The sequence below is a fragment of the Jaculus jaculus genome, chromosome 1, assembly GCF_020740685.1.
Source record: "Jaculus jaculus isolate mJacJac1 chromosome 1, mJacJac1.mat.Y.cur, whole genome shotgun sequence".
NCBI classification, from domain to species: Eukaryota; Metazoa; Chordata; class Mammalia; order Rodentia; family Dipodidae; genus Jaculus; species Jaculus jaculus.
This window is the reverse complement of record NC_059102.1, coordinates 66,466,208-66,480,282: the sequence shown is the minus strand read 5'-3', so window position 1 is coordinate 66,480,282 and position 14,075 is coordinate 66,466,208. Positions and strand designations below refer to the sequence as shown.

The window sequence follows — 14,075 nt, the reverse complement described above, 5'->3', positions numbered from 1 at the left end:
GAAATGACCCATGAAAGTGCCATTGAGTATTGATTTAAGGGATATAAATAAATACTAGTAAATGGACTTGTCAGAATGGAGTCCCTGGATATTGAAGATCTACTCTGTTCTATAACCTGGTAATTTATACTTACACTCAGTCCCTGTGGGACAGAAAGCTGTGTACACTAGCAGAATCTCTCACAGGTACAATCAAGGTGTTGTCCCAGGATCTCTAATAAGTTTCCATCAAGGTATTGGACAGAATCCGCTCCAAAGCTCCCTTTCCTGGCTTTTGGTAGGGTTTATTTTATTGATGGATGTAGGACTGCAGGCCTAATTCCTTGCTGCTTGTGTGAAGCTGCTATACAATGTAGCAACTTGTATGAGAGAGAGAAGAGAAAGGGAGAGAGATGGACAGAATAAACTAGTAAGATGGCAGGTACATTATTTATAATGTCATCACAGATATGACAACCCTAGCTTTTGTTTTATTGTTATTAGCAAGTCACTCAGACCACTCAGTGGGAGACAATTATACCAGCAGCAAATGCCAGGAGGTGTGTGTTGAAGGCCACCCTAAAAGCCTATCTTGTGCTGAATTTCTCTTTAAGCTCCTCTTTGTTCATATTGGTAACGAAGGTGCTTCTCCATGTTTCTCTTTCCCTTGGTTTTCCTTCTGTCTCCCCAAGACTTCAACTGACTATTCCCAACCTGGCTTTCAGTCTCAGTATTAAACAATACCTTCCCTTCTAAGTGTCTATGTCCTTTCTAATCTCCAAGGGGAAGAAAAAAAAAAAAAAAACCACTAAACTAAAACTGTCTTACACCTGAGCTGATGAGACTGTTTCCCTACCATGTATATTGGGGTTGAACCCCTGATTCTGCTTCCTAGCTGTATTTTTTTTTTGAATAATTGCTTAACTTTGAACCTGAGTTTCCCCATTTTAAAAAATTGGGTCAAATATTTATCTGCCACATTTATGTAATGATTAAATGGCTGCTAAATGTCCTTCACAGCCTTTAAATTTTTGTTTTTTATTTATTTATTTGAGAGCGACAGAGAGAGAAAGAGGCAGAGAATAGATAGAGAATGGGCACGCCAGAGCCTCTAGCCCCTGGAAAGGAACTCCAGACACATGTGCCCATTGTGCATTTGGCTAACATGGGTCCTGGGGAATCTAGCCTCGAACCAGGGTCCTTGGGCTTGACAGGCAAGTGCTTAACCGCTAAGCCATCTCTCCAGCCCCTTCACAGAGTTTAATACAGAAGAGTATTTTTTAAAAGTTCTCTTCCCTTCACCCTCCCACTCAGCCAGCCTTTCTCTGTTCATCTGCCAACATGTCGAAGTCCATTCCTAGCTCCACCTTTGGTTTCTGTCCACTATGTCAGCATCTCATTTCCTCCTTGTGCCTCATCCAAATAGACAAATTGCTTTAACTCTGGCCTCCATATTACTCCAACCCCTACCATACTCCTCCCTAGCACCTTCTAAACTAAGTCTCTTATCATTGTTGTTTGCATCTTAGTTTTAGTTTCTATTTAATGACAATCCCAAACATGCAACAACAGAGCTGCAAGTGTAACTTAGGAACATGGGACATATCAGAGACCCTAGGTTCAATTCCCAGTAGCAAAGGAGCAAAGGAAGATGAGAAGGAGAAAAGGGGGAAGGCGGGGTGGGGGGGGAGAGAAGGAAGACATTTATGAATGGATTGTTTACAGAATGCCTCACCACCTGCAAATATTTAGTGTATATTTCCTGTAAAGGCATTCTTTTCATCTATGAAAACCAGGAAATTAACAATGGAACATTACAACCATCTAGTCCTCAATAAATGTTCTTTGTAGCCAAAAGATCTGGCCCAATCACATTTCAACTTAGTTGTCACATCTGTTTGGCTTCCTTTAGCCTGGCATAACTCTTCAGTCTTTCCATGATTTCCACACCCTTGACACTTATGAATGTTACTCATAGTTATTCCATCCAGTGTCCCCTGACTTGGATTTGGCTGTTAGATTAAAGTTATTCATCTTTAGAAGTAGTTCTTCAGAACTGATTTATGATTTTTCTCGCTGTACCCTGTTGATGCTTACTTTGAACAGGTGATTAAGGTAAATTTGACAAGGCTTTCCCCACTGGGAAAAGTAGCTAGATTTTGAAATTAATATTTTATTAAGAAAGTGGTCTGTGTATATGTAGATAGCCTGTTGCCCATCAATTTTAATTTCTTAATTTATTTATATTAGCATGAACTTGTAGAATCCTACTTTATCCAATAAATTGTTAGTGGGATTATATATTTTTGTCTTCAGATTGTCCTAATCTATCAACTTCAGTCTGGCTTCTGTGAGCTTTGGTAAAACCTCACTTATCTTTGAGCAGTCCTTCACTCTGTCACATGATAGTCCAGGTGCAACTGTAATTTTCCCCAACCTCAGACTGGGACTCACCCATTTCTTTCTAGAGCTCTATTGGGATGTTCTCATTGCTAACCAAGAAGTCACTGCTCCTAGAACTGTTGGTAAGCCAAGCTAGAGAATATTCACAAACACACATGTACACACTCCAATCTTTATTTCTGCATCAATATTCTCAACCTCATTAGTCCACATTGACATTTCCCATCCTGCCTTTGGTACCTAAAGAAGGATGCACGCCAGTCCTATAGCCTGAAAACAAAACTGATACAAATGCCTCAGGCAATAAAGTAAGCCCTGGAGTTGTGGTAACTCTCCACAAAGCATACTTTTCAACAACCAGGTCTTTATTATAATACATACATATATATACATATAATCTCATGCTATATGTGTCTCATTGAATAGTCCTTCCTTTTCTGCCATTTAGTGTCCAAATCCACTAGGCTCCAGACAAACTGAAGCTGTAAATGCCATCTACTCCCACCATCTACTGCCTTCACAGCCAAGAAGCAAAGACCTTATGGAAGTTAATTCTGTGGCCAGAATAATAGAAGATAGATTTTTTTTTCAATATTTAAGACCTTTATTAACAGGTGCTTGCTTGCAGTTTGTGGACTTTTTTTTGGAAAAAATCAAGTTGTAAACTTTTTATTACAAATTAAAAGTGAAGTTCTTAAAAATCTCAACTTGACCAGATGTGAAACCATTTAAAAACCTTTAAAGGTATATTGAGAAAAACCAAGCTTTTTAAAAAAACACGTTTGTCATTACCAAAAAGAGACATCTTTAGGTAAAAATAATAAAAACTCCATGATGCTTAGTCAATGCAGATAGTTCTAGTTTATCTGGTCAATGGACAAAAAGCAAGCACTTAAGGTCTTCAGCTCCAATCTTTTGTTCATTTCTTATTGCTGGAATTTCATATTCATTTCTTCTTGTTGGATGACTAGAAGGGATGATGGTAAAGATGATAAGCCGGCATTTACTCAGCCCCGCCCTGCTCAGCCTCGGGAGCGGACGAATTTTCAGCTGGTGGATCGGCTGCTTTTGTCTCTTTGCCATCTTCTGGTTTAGGGTTCTCTGGGCACTTGCCTTGGTAATTGAAGTTGCGGCGGTACCGACGTTGAGGTGGCTGCTGACTTGGGGTGTCATCTCCTCGATTTTCCTTGTCCTCCTCATTGCCATCCTCTCTGAGCTGTCTTTGGGAAGGAGGAACCCTGCGGAATCGTGGTCTATAACCGCGATACATATTCTGTCCCACAGGCCTGCCTTACTTTCCTGCACCCTGGTTGTCAGCACCCTCCATCACTTCTCCCTGCACAGGAGGCTGGAAGACTGTGGTCTGCGCGCATAGGGCCTCTCATGTGGTCAGGTGGGAGCCTGGCCCGCGGAAGGGCCAGCGTCGTTGGGCCTGTCCTTCAGGAGCGCTCTCCATCCCTCATTCTTTACCCCACTCTCACTATTCTGGTAATTCTGGTAATTGCGTGGAAGCCCCCTACCACGTGGACAGCGTCTACAGTGGTTACGGTCTGCTGCACGTTTACTGCGATGACCTGGACCTCCACCGGGGCCTGCAGCATTGCCGCCTCCGCACCTTTTCTCCTTCAACATCAGACTGCAGTCTCTCCATCCCCTGCACTGCCAAGGTGCTTCCTGGGGTTACTCTTCTTTGTGGCAGTCTGGTGTGCAAATACATCTTCCTGTTGATGAAACCATATCCATCCCTGACATTGAACCATTTTACTGTTCCCAAAACCTTCCTTGCGATGACCTTGTTGTCCCCGCTGGCAGGCGCCACCGACGTGAGCCCGCCCGGGGTGCCCGGCTTGGTGTCGGCCGCGCTGAGGGCGGCGGGGGGCGGCGGGGGGCGGCGGCGGCTGCTGGGCCTCGCCTCGCTGCTGCTGGTCGCGGTGATGGTGACTGGCGCCGATCGAACTCGAAGGTAGATATTGATAGTATTCTTTCTGCCAAAGTTCTGAACCAAAAAAAAAAAGTTCTGAACCGTAAATATTAGAACTCCTGGTTTATTTTACGAGCAGGAATCATCTTGAATTCCCGTAGGCTTTGAGATCCGCACGTGAGAAATGGCCGTTGTGGCCGCAGTGCAGTAACTCTGTAGGACGCAGGAGAAGACGGACTCACAGCAGAGAGCCCGTGGCAGAGTGAGGTCGGCCTTAGAAGACCAGGCTCAGTGCCACAAGGGGTCAAAACACCAAGTTAGAAGGCTATGGAAAAACGTCCTACAAGGGAACACTTAATAATCAAATCCTTTCAGGAATCAAGTGATAAAACCCAACTCAAAGTTAATTTAAGTCAAATGAAAATTCAACTCATTTTAATAAAAGACCATGATCAACACTTGGTTTAACTTCTACAAATGATTTCATTTTGAAGCAGTATCTCTGGAGGGTTACTACCACACTCTGGAACTTGGGTTCCAGAGCTCATCTATTCAGCACTAGGAGAAGGTCAGTTTCTTCTCAGCAGTGCCACTGAGGAAAACTGGCCTTCTTTTCATTGGACTGGCGGAAGTTCTGACACTGATTAATACCTTTGTGTAGTAAGCCTCAACAGAAAAATGATTTCCAGAGATTTCCAATATAAAAGACATTTCCCTACTTTATGTTTGAAATTATTTTATCTTTATAAAAATGATTTTCAAGCTAGGTGTGGTGGTGTATGCCTTTATTCCCAGCACTAGGGAGACAGAGATAGGAGGATCGCCTTGAGTTCAAAGCCACCTGGAGACTACATAGAGAATTCCAGATCAGCCTGAGCCAGACTAAGACCAAAACTCATACTGGTTGCCCAAAGTTTTCTTTAAAAATACCTTTGTGTGGGCTGGAGAGATGGCATAGTGGTTAAGCGCTTGCCTGTGAAGCCTAAGGACCCCCATTCGAGGCTCAATTCCCCAGGACCCATGTTAGCCAGATGCACAAGGGGGCGCACGTGTCTGGAGTTCATTTGCAGTGGCTGGAGGCCCTGGCCCGCCCGTTCTCTCTCTCTCTCTCTGTATCTGCCTCTTTCTCTCTCTGTCACTCTCAAATAAATAAATAAATAAAATCTTTTAAAAATACCTTTGTGTGTTTTGCATGTGTGTATATGCATGTTGATAATGTAATATGGGCATGCATGTGTGGGGCATGCATGCATACGTGTATGTGTGCACATGGAGGCCTGAGTGTCTTGCTCAATTGCTTTCCACCATATTTTCTGAGACAGCATCTCTCCATGAACCTAGAGCTCACCAATTGGACTACAGCAGCTAATCATCAAGTCTTAGAAAAACAGACAGACAAAATCAAAACAGGAAGAAAAAAGTGAAGGTAAAAGCCATCCAAACCCACAACTCAATCATAACACCACGTTCAAACGATTTAGGGAAATTTTCTGGGTATATGTCTACAAAAACCACTTATACTTATAGAAAGATATCATGTACAGCTTATGTTCTTATGTCTTAACATATTTAAAAATCTTTTTAAATAACTTTCTAGAAACACCCCAAAATGATCCTGAGCCATAGCAATACATAGACATTGTTTAGGGCTGGAGGAGGAGTCACAACTGTATGCCCTTTAGTGAGCGCTCAGTGAGAGGGTGCTCATGCCTGTATGGCAGACTATTCCCTTGGCAGCCTTGAGCTTCCTCAGGCAGGCACTGAGGTCATTCTGGGGAGTAGCGTGAGGTGCTGGAAACTTGATTAGTGTTTGTGTCATTTGGGCTGCAAAGACTATAATTTGCAGCATAAGGAGGAGGAGGCCCTCATGGTCAGAAGAGCCTGGCTGCAGTTTGATCATAGAGGGGATCTTTACCTGAACTCACCAACATTTGGCTCTGAAAGCTTTTTGATCTTGATCATTCTGAAAGGTAAACAACACACACACAATTTTTTTTAAATTTTGTGTTTTCTCAAAACTAGTAAAACTAAGCACTATATATCTATATATATCTATATCTATATCTATCTATCTATCTATCTATCTATCTATCTATCTATCTATCTATGTATATAATTGTTGTGTTTTGTTTTCTTGAGGTAGTATCTCACTCTAGTCCAGGCTAACCTGGAATTCACTATGTAGTTTAAGGCTCACCTCAAATTCACAGCAATCCTCCTACCTCTGCCTTCTGAATGCTAGGATTAAAGAAGTGTGTCACCATGCCTGGTTATATATTTATTTTGAGTGCCTTTTGTTCTTTATTCATTTTTCAGTTGAAATAATCATTATTTGGGGAGGGCTAGAAGAGGCTCAGTGGTTAAGGTTCTTGCCTGCAAAGCTTTATGACCTAGGTTAGATCCAGCAGTGCCCACATAAAGCCAGATGCCAAGGGTAGCACATGTATCTATCTGGAGTTTTTCAGTTGCTGGAGGCCCTGGTGTGTCCATATTCATAATCTGTGTCTTTGCCCTTGAAAATAAATATTTTTTAAAAGAAATAGTCTTTTTTTAAACTGATTTGTTTGAGGTTTTCAGTTTGATAACTTGAATTGTTAATACACTTGCCACTTTGTAAGTTATCCCAGGCCACAAGTGCCCATTGACTACCAAGTACCCTTCCTGCACCCTTAGCACCGAACCAACAACTGTTCTTAGCAACAGACCCAGTCATTTCATTTCTCTGCTTCTTTTTTGTGTTGAGGTGCTCTGAGAATCAGAGGCCACAAGGGGAACCCTAGCTCCTAAATACATGTGCATGGCCTCTGGACGATGGAGCACACGCAGCTCAGCCAGTTGTGTTTCTTTGAGTTATGGCCAAGGACAGCAGTTCTGACCCAGGCAGTTCTGCTCCCTGCCTCATCCCCTCCCCCAAGGATGATGGGGGTAAGGATCCTTCTGTGGTAGGAAGCATGGCCATAGTGAAGAGCTGTGTACCTCACTTTTTCTTCTCGTTGATACTGGTATGCACAGAAAGCTCTAGATTCTGGTTTATAGAATTGTTACTTCAGTGTGTTTGTAGCCACAATGAGAAAAAAATAAAAGGTACAGTTGAACAACTGATTTGTTCCCATTTTTCTTCATGTAAAAGAAAACAGGAATACTTTGGAACTCCTTTGGGAAGGGGACGGACACCAAAGGCCAGCCACCCAAACTCAGTACTCTCTGAAGTCACATGGAATATTCTCTTCCCAAGATCCACCAATAAACACAGAAATAACTAATTAACACTGAAGACAAAGACAGAGTCATTCCCCAATGTTTCCAGTAAGTGGAGGTAGCTTATCCATAAAATAAACAATGTGGAAAAGACTTTCTTCAAATACCAATTCTGAGCCAACCCACTGTCCTCAGGTTTGGAGAAGGAACCATCAGCAAAGAAAATAAAATGGCACAAAATTCAGCACTTAAGAGATATGCTGTCTTTATAATTCACAAACAGTTCCCATTTTCCCTCTGGCCCCTATTCACCACTGTATAAAATGACCAAAGGGATCAAGTTACTGTCATTGCCATAGTGGATCAAGAAACATCTTTGACCACTATATGACTTTGAAATGGAAATCACTTAGGGTATTGTGGTAGTTTGAGTAGATGGCTCCCAATATATTCAGTGTTTTATTAGTTTGTAGTTTGCATCTGCAGCCACCTGGCTGGAGGCAGTGTCACTGGGCGGATCTTGAGGTGTGGCGGTGGGTTTGAGATTTCAATCTAAAGATATAAAAAGTGTGCCTAGTGGGAGTTCCTGAACTGTGCTGTGCTGTGTGGCTTTTGAGTTTTAGGCTGTGCTTCTCTCTGTGTGTTTGGTCCTGTGAAAACAGGCCAGCTCTTTCTGCCATTATGAAACTTTCCCTGGTCTATAAGCTTCAATAAATCTCTTCTTCCACAACTGTGCCTGGTCTGGAAGTTCATCTCAGCAAACCTGAAGCTGTCTGCTATAGATGCCAAGGAATGGAAACAGGGCTGGAGAGATGGCTTAGTGGTTAAGTGCTTGCCTGTGAAGCCTAAGGACCCCAGTTCGAGGTTCAATTCCCCAGGACCCACATTAGCCAGATGCACAAGGAGGTGCATGCATCTGGAATTCATCTGCAGTGGCTGGAGGCCCTGGCACACCCATTCTCTCTCTCTCTTTCTCTGCCTCTTTCTCTCTCTGTCACTCTCAAAAAAATAAAAATAAATTAAAATGAACAACAAAAAAATTAAAAAAAAGAAATGGAACCAAACAGAAACTCTTGCTATGTTTTGAATTATAATCTACCCAATTTGCATATACCTTGAAAAATAGATATAATGCATTTGTTATAAAAAATTCTGAATAATTATTAATACTCTTAACCAGCATTGTACTCTGCAAGCTATACAACTGGCCAGCCAAGAAAGATGTGCCCACTAGTGGAATGGTGACATGATTGTTATGGGGATAATCAGCTCCTCTCTGATTGGTTTAGAGGCTTGCTCCATGGGATAGAATTCAGCCCTAATATTGAAAATCTAGTCACAAGCCTATGGCAGGATGGTTATAAGCCCCAGGGGAGAAATTACTACTATTTGGCTAAGTGGACATGTTACGCCTACCAAATTACCTTCTAAATCTTCATATTTATGCCACTATATTAGTGCTATTCTTACTATTGATTAGAGAAGCTTCTCTTTTCAGATAGCCATGACTACTATAAAGACACAAAATTCCCTTTAGAGCAGAGAAGAAATGACAGTTGAGTTATCAGCATTGATGAGACATCTCTGTCTACTATACTTTTCCAAGGCTCAGGGATTACTGCAGAAGAGATGATGATAAGAATTTAACAGGCAAAGGATGGAGATAAGTGCTTAGAATGTTGTCTTCAAGACACAAAAGGGCAGGTACATACATGACCTCATAATAAATGTCATACCTTCACAAGACCTACATAATATTGGGCACTCATCAATATGTTGTCATGGATGAGGAAGAAGGCAAAAAAAAAAAAAAAAAAAAGAAAGAAAGAAAAGAAAGAAAGCCCTGCTGACATCAAAATAGAAGAGAAATTAGTTTGAAAGAAGGGGCGTAATGAAAGGGGTAATAGGGCTTTGATCAGAGTATACTTTGTATATGTATGGAGGTTGCCAATGTTAAAATACTAAATAAATAAAAATTGAAAAAAATTAAGTCCAAAATGTATATAAGGAAATTCCATTTATATCATGCATTCCTTGTTATTTTCATATGGCTCCAAATGCAAGTGGCTTAAGGAAATCCCATTGATGTAGCATGTTCTTAGTCTACAAGTCAATCAGGAAGAACTCAGGAGGAATGGCTTGTCTCCATCTCACATGGCATCTCAGGGAAGCTGGCCAGGGACTGGATAGAGAAGGCACTTTCACAGAGCCTGATTAACCTGGAAGGCAAGTTGTTTAAAATATTTCGAAAATTTGGGCCGGAGAGATGGTTTAGCAGTTAAGGCACTTGCCTGTGAAGCCTAAGGACCCATTCAACTCTCCAGATCCCATGTAAGCCACATGCACAAAGGTGAGGAAAGTGCAAGGTCACACATGCTCACTAGGTGGCACAAACATCTGGAGTTTGATTACAGTGGTGAGGCCCTGGCACACCAATTCTTCCCTCTTTCTCTATCTCTAAAACTAAAAAAAAAGTTAATAAAATTTAAACTATGAGATTTTTGAAGTTCAATACTATCAAGTGGCTTGTAAAAGAAAAGGAGAGTCATAAGTAAAAGGAATAAACAACTTCCTCACTTTCTAAAATACAATTTTTAAGAAGTTAAAAACATGACTGTCATACACAATGACTTGAGTACATATCAGATTTATTTACCTCATTTGTTAATTAAATTAAGAAATATGTTACTAATTAGAAGAACAGAATAGTGAGAGATAGCTAAGTATACAGGCTCATAGATCAGGAACTTTTTGCATGAATTATTTGTGAATAAAGGCCTATTTGTGAATCAAGTACTAATCAATACAACAATAAATTGTAATGGTTGGAATTATCATTCTCCTTATGAGAACCAATTGTATCTGTAATGAACCATATTTATATCTAGGGCAATTACCTCCATTCTTCAATGTAATTCATGTATGGATGGAGTTGTTTCCATAATAACCCTTGCTGTTCAAATGGGGTGCCTCCTAGGCCAGGGCAAAGAGGCTATCCCATTTATCAGTGATAGACTGAGAGAAGGATGGTGGCTCAACTGGAGCTCCAAAGACACAAATAGCTTATTTAGGGCCTTTATTAGAGCTACCATGTTCACAAGGGCAATTGAATCTGGAAGGCTCTAGTGTGAAGTTGCTGACAAATACTCTAGTAGAACCAACAGTTAAAAACAAAGAGGCAAGCCGGGCATGGTGACACACACCTTTAATCCCAGCCCTTGGGAGGCAGAGGAAGAGAAAGATCACTGTGAGTTTGAGGCTACCCTGAGACTAAATAGTGAATTCCAGCTCAGCCTGAGCTAGACTGACACCCTACCTTGAAAAACAAAAACAAAATAAATAAATAAAAAGCGGCAGACACAGAAGAGAAGAAAAAAGTTGAGTCCTGTAATCAGCTGTGAAGCCTGACTTTTCCATTGCACTAGTCAGTATGTTTCCTTTTGCTTTTGCGTTTTTTCTTTTCATCCATTAAAAAAAATTATTTATTTATTCATTTGAGAAAGAGAATGAGCATGCCAGGGTCTCTAGCCACTGAAAATGAACTCCAGACACATGCACCACCTTGTGCATCTGGCTTATGTGGGTAGTGGGTAATCAAACATGAGGCCTTAATCTTCGCAGACATGCACCTTAACCACTGAGCAATCTCTCCATCTCCTCTTCCATTTTTTGTAGGCTCTTCTTAACAGCCCAGGCTAGCTTTGAATTTGTGATCCTCCTGCCTCAGTTTCCCACGTACTGAAATTATGCATCTGTGCTCTCATGCCTGAAGAAATAAAGTTCTATTGTTTATAAACTTCCCACTGCAATAATATTGTTATAGCAACACAATGGACTAAGATATAGCCATTTACTAGGATTACAACACTAAATACTGGCATTACTAGGGACTCTTCTACTCCTTAGTACTATAATCTGTCTAACACTGCCTAGGAAATTTTGGTCTTTGGTAAATTGTAGTTATGACTATGATATTCATTGCTCAAGACCACATGGTCCAAGAAAAGGCAGGTGGCTTCACAAAGTCATGCTATTTACAAGAACTGGCATCTTTACCAGACACAATGGTGTTAGGCACATAGTGTCACCAAACACACAAATGTACACAATACATCAGTGCTAGAAATTGATGGTTAGGCTTTTCTGAAGTCCCTGTATCTACTACTAACCTTGGACAGCTCTTACTCAGAGAGCCTCATCTCCAGAGACTTCCACTTTTCTCTAAGATCATCCAGCTAAATCCACTTCCCCAAACAGGAGCCTGAATAGTGTTTCATAAAAGATCCCTGTGATTCTGTATTGGAACAGGAAACATACACAAAAAATTATTACCTGATGCCCACAAAACATTACAAGTTATTGCCAAAGCTCTTGGTTTCCCACCAGGAATAGATGATAAGACCCTATTGCTGAATGCTCCACATGCTTGGGCTGCAAGGTCACTGCAAAATCCTGCTGGAACTGAGCTGAAAACCTCTTCCGTGTTGACCAGCTATGGTTTTTATCAGTTTACAGAAAACTGGTAAAAAGCTATGCTGCATGCAATCCTATGGGAAAGAGAAGTCATCAGTGGAGATACTCAACAGTGGACACTGCAAGCCTAAAATTCGGCCAGCCAGGCCAAATGAGCCAACAGATGTACTACTGGTATGTCTGTTGTGGGGGAAACTAACCATTCTCTAACTGAACTGGAAGCCCGCTCCACAAGAGGGAATACAACCCTGATATTGAACACCTAGTCAAAAGCCTATGATGGAGGAGATCATGAGCACCAGGGGTATAATGCCTGCTGGTGTCTGGCTAAATGCATATATTATGCTCACCAAACTGCCATGTAAGCACAGAGGAGTGTTCACCACTGAAGCATCTCTATCACACCTTCCAAGGCTCAGGGTCCATTGAAGAAGAGGTGGCGGGAAGATTGTAAGAGCTGAAGGAAGGGTAGGAAAACTTGCAATGCAATGTTCTAGACAAAAAGTAGCCCGAATATTACCAGTACCTGGTATTAGTAGCTACACAAGACCCTCATAACAGGAGGAAAAGATGATGATATCAAGATGAAATAGAGACCAACTGAGAGGGGGAGTGCATATGATGGAAAGTGGATTTGTGAAGGGGAAAGTGAGGGAAGGGAGGGAAATGTCATAGTTTATTGTCTATAATTATGAAAGTTGTTAATAAAAAAGTTAAAAATCATTACCCACATGTGATAAGCAATCTTGATCCTGATCCTTGAACAACGATCCCTGCCTCCTGGTATTCATATCCATGTGCAATTTCTTCCTGGGTGTAGGCTGGACCTAGTGACTCACTTCTCACAAACAGAACACAGCAAAAGAGACAAAATGTCACTTCTAAAATTAGCTTATTAAACAACAGTAACTTTGTTGCTCTCTCTCTTTCTTGTTGCTCTCTCTCTCTTTCTCTCTTTCTCCCTTTCTCTTCCTTCCTCTCTGAAAGATGCCAGCTGCCATATTGAGAGCTTCCCCACAGAGAACCCCACATAACAAGGAACTGCTCTCCAGGACAACAGCCAGAGAAGACCCAAGGCTTGCCAAAACCACATGAGTAAATTTGGAAACAGATGGAGACTCCCCAAGCTATGCTTTGAGGTGTCTGGAACCCTAGCCAAACCTTGCATTGAGCCTCAAAAAAGACCAAGCCAGCTAGGCAGCTGATGCTTAACTCATATACTGAAAATAAAAGGCATTTCTCATCTTAATCCCTTAAGATTTGGGATAATTTGTTGTGAAGCGACAGATAACCAATGTACCACCTGCAAGATCACCAGCATAGTATTTCCTTGAAAAAAGTCAAATTTGAATCTCTTCCAGCCAGGCATAGGAGACAATAATAAATAGCTTGGTAAATAACCCCATGATAAACAAAAATTACCTGAAGTAAGTAATGCAGATAGAATTGGAACCACCACACAGGGATATTGCCCCCTTCTGTCCGTCGCCTACACTCTGCCCACATTGAAGAGCTGCCATGTCCTCTATGCTGAGTGGTAATCAACACTGCCCCTAACACAGGGAAGGAATGGGGTCTGGTGCTCAGGACACAGGTTTGAAGGCAGCTGCAGGGACAGAAGTTTCTAAATAGTTCCTTGGCTTCTCTCGATCCAATCTAGCTTTGCATGTTGGGCCACATCTGTAATCCAGCACTTGGGAGACTAATTCAGAGAAATTAAAAGTTCAAGGGCAGCCTGGGCTACATAGCAAGTTGGAGACAGAGACTATTAGGAACTGGAAAGAAGGGATGAAGGAAGGGAGGGAAAGAGGGAAGGAGGGAGGGAGGAAAGGAAAAGGAAAGAAGGGAGGAAAGGAGGAAGGAAGGAAGGAAGGGGAGTCAGTCCTATTCTATGACATCGAGAAAATAACAAGCTAATTTCAGCTTGGACTTCCAGGGCTAAAGGAACTTCTAGTTGAAAGTCCCCTAAAACTATGATCATTTTCTTACTGTGAGATACTGCCCTAAATTTAAAGATCCTGGGGTGGTGCAACAAAGGCTGCTTGCAGGAATGGAGCCTATACACAGGACCACAAAAAACTAGTAGCAGGAGAAGCTGGGC

At 41.6% G+C, this 14,075-nt stretch overlaps 1 pseudogene; it reads right to left on the bottom strand.

The window, feature by feature from the left end:
• Nucleotides 1–3,350: 3,350 nt before the first annotated feature.
• Nucleotides 3,351–13,494, bottom strand: LOC123461674 (annotated as a pseudogene).
• Nucleotides 13,495–14,075: the final 581 nt, after the last annotated feature.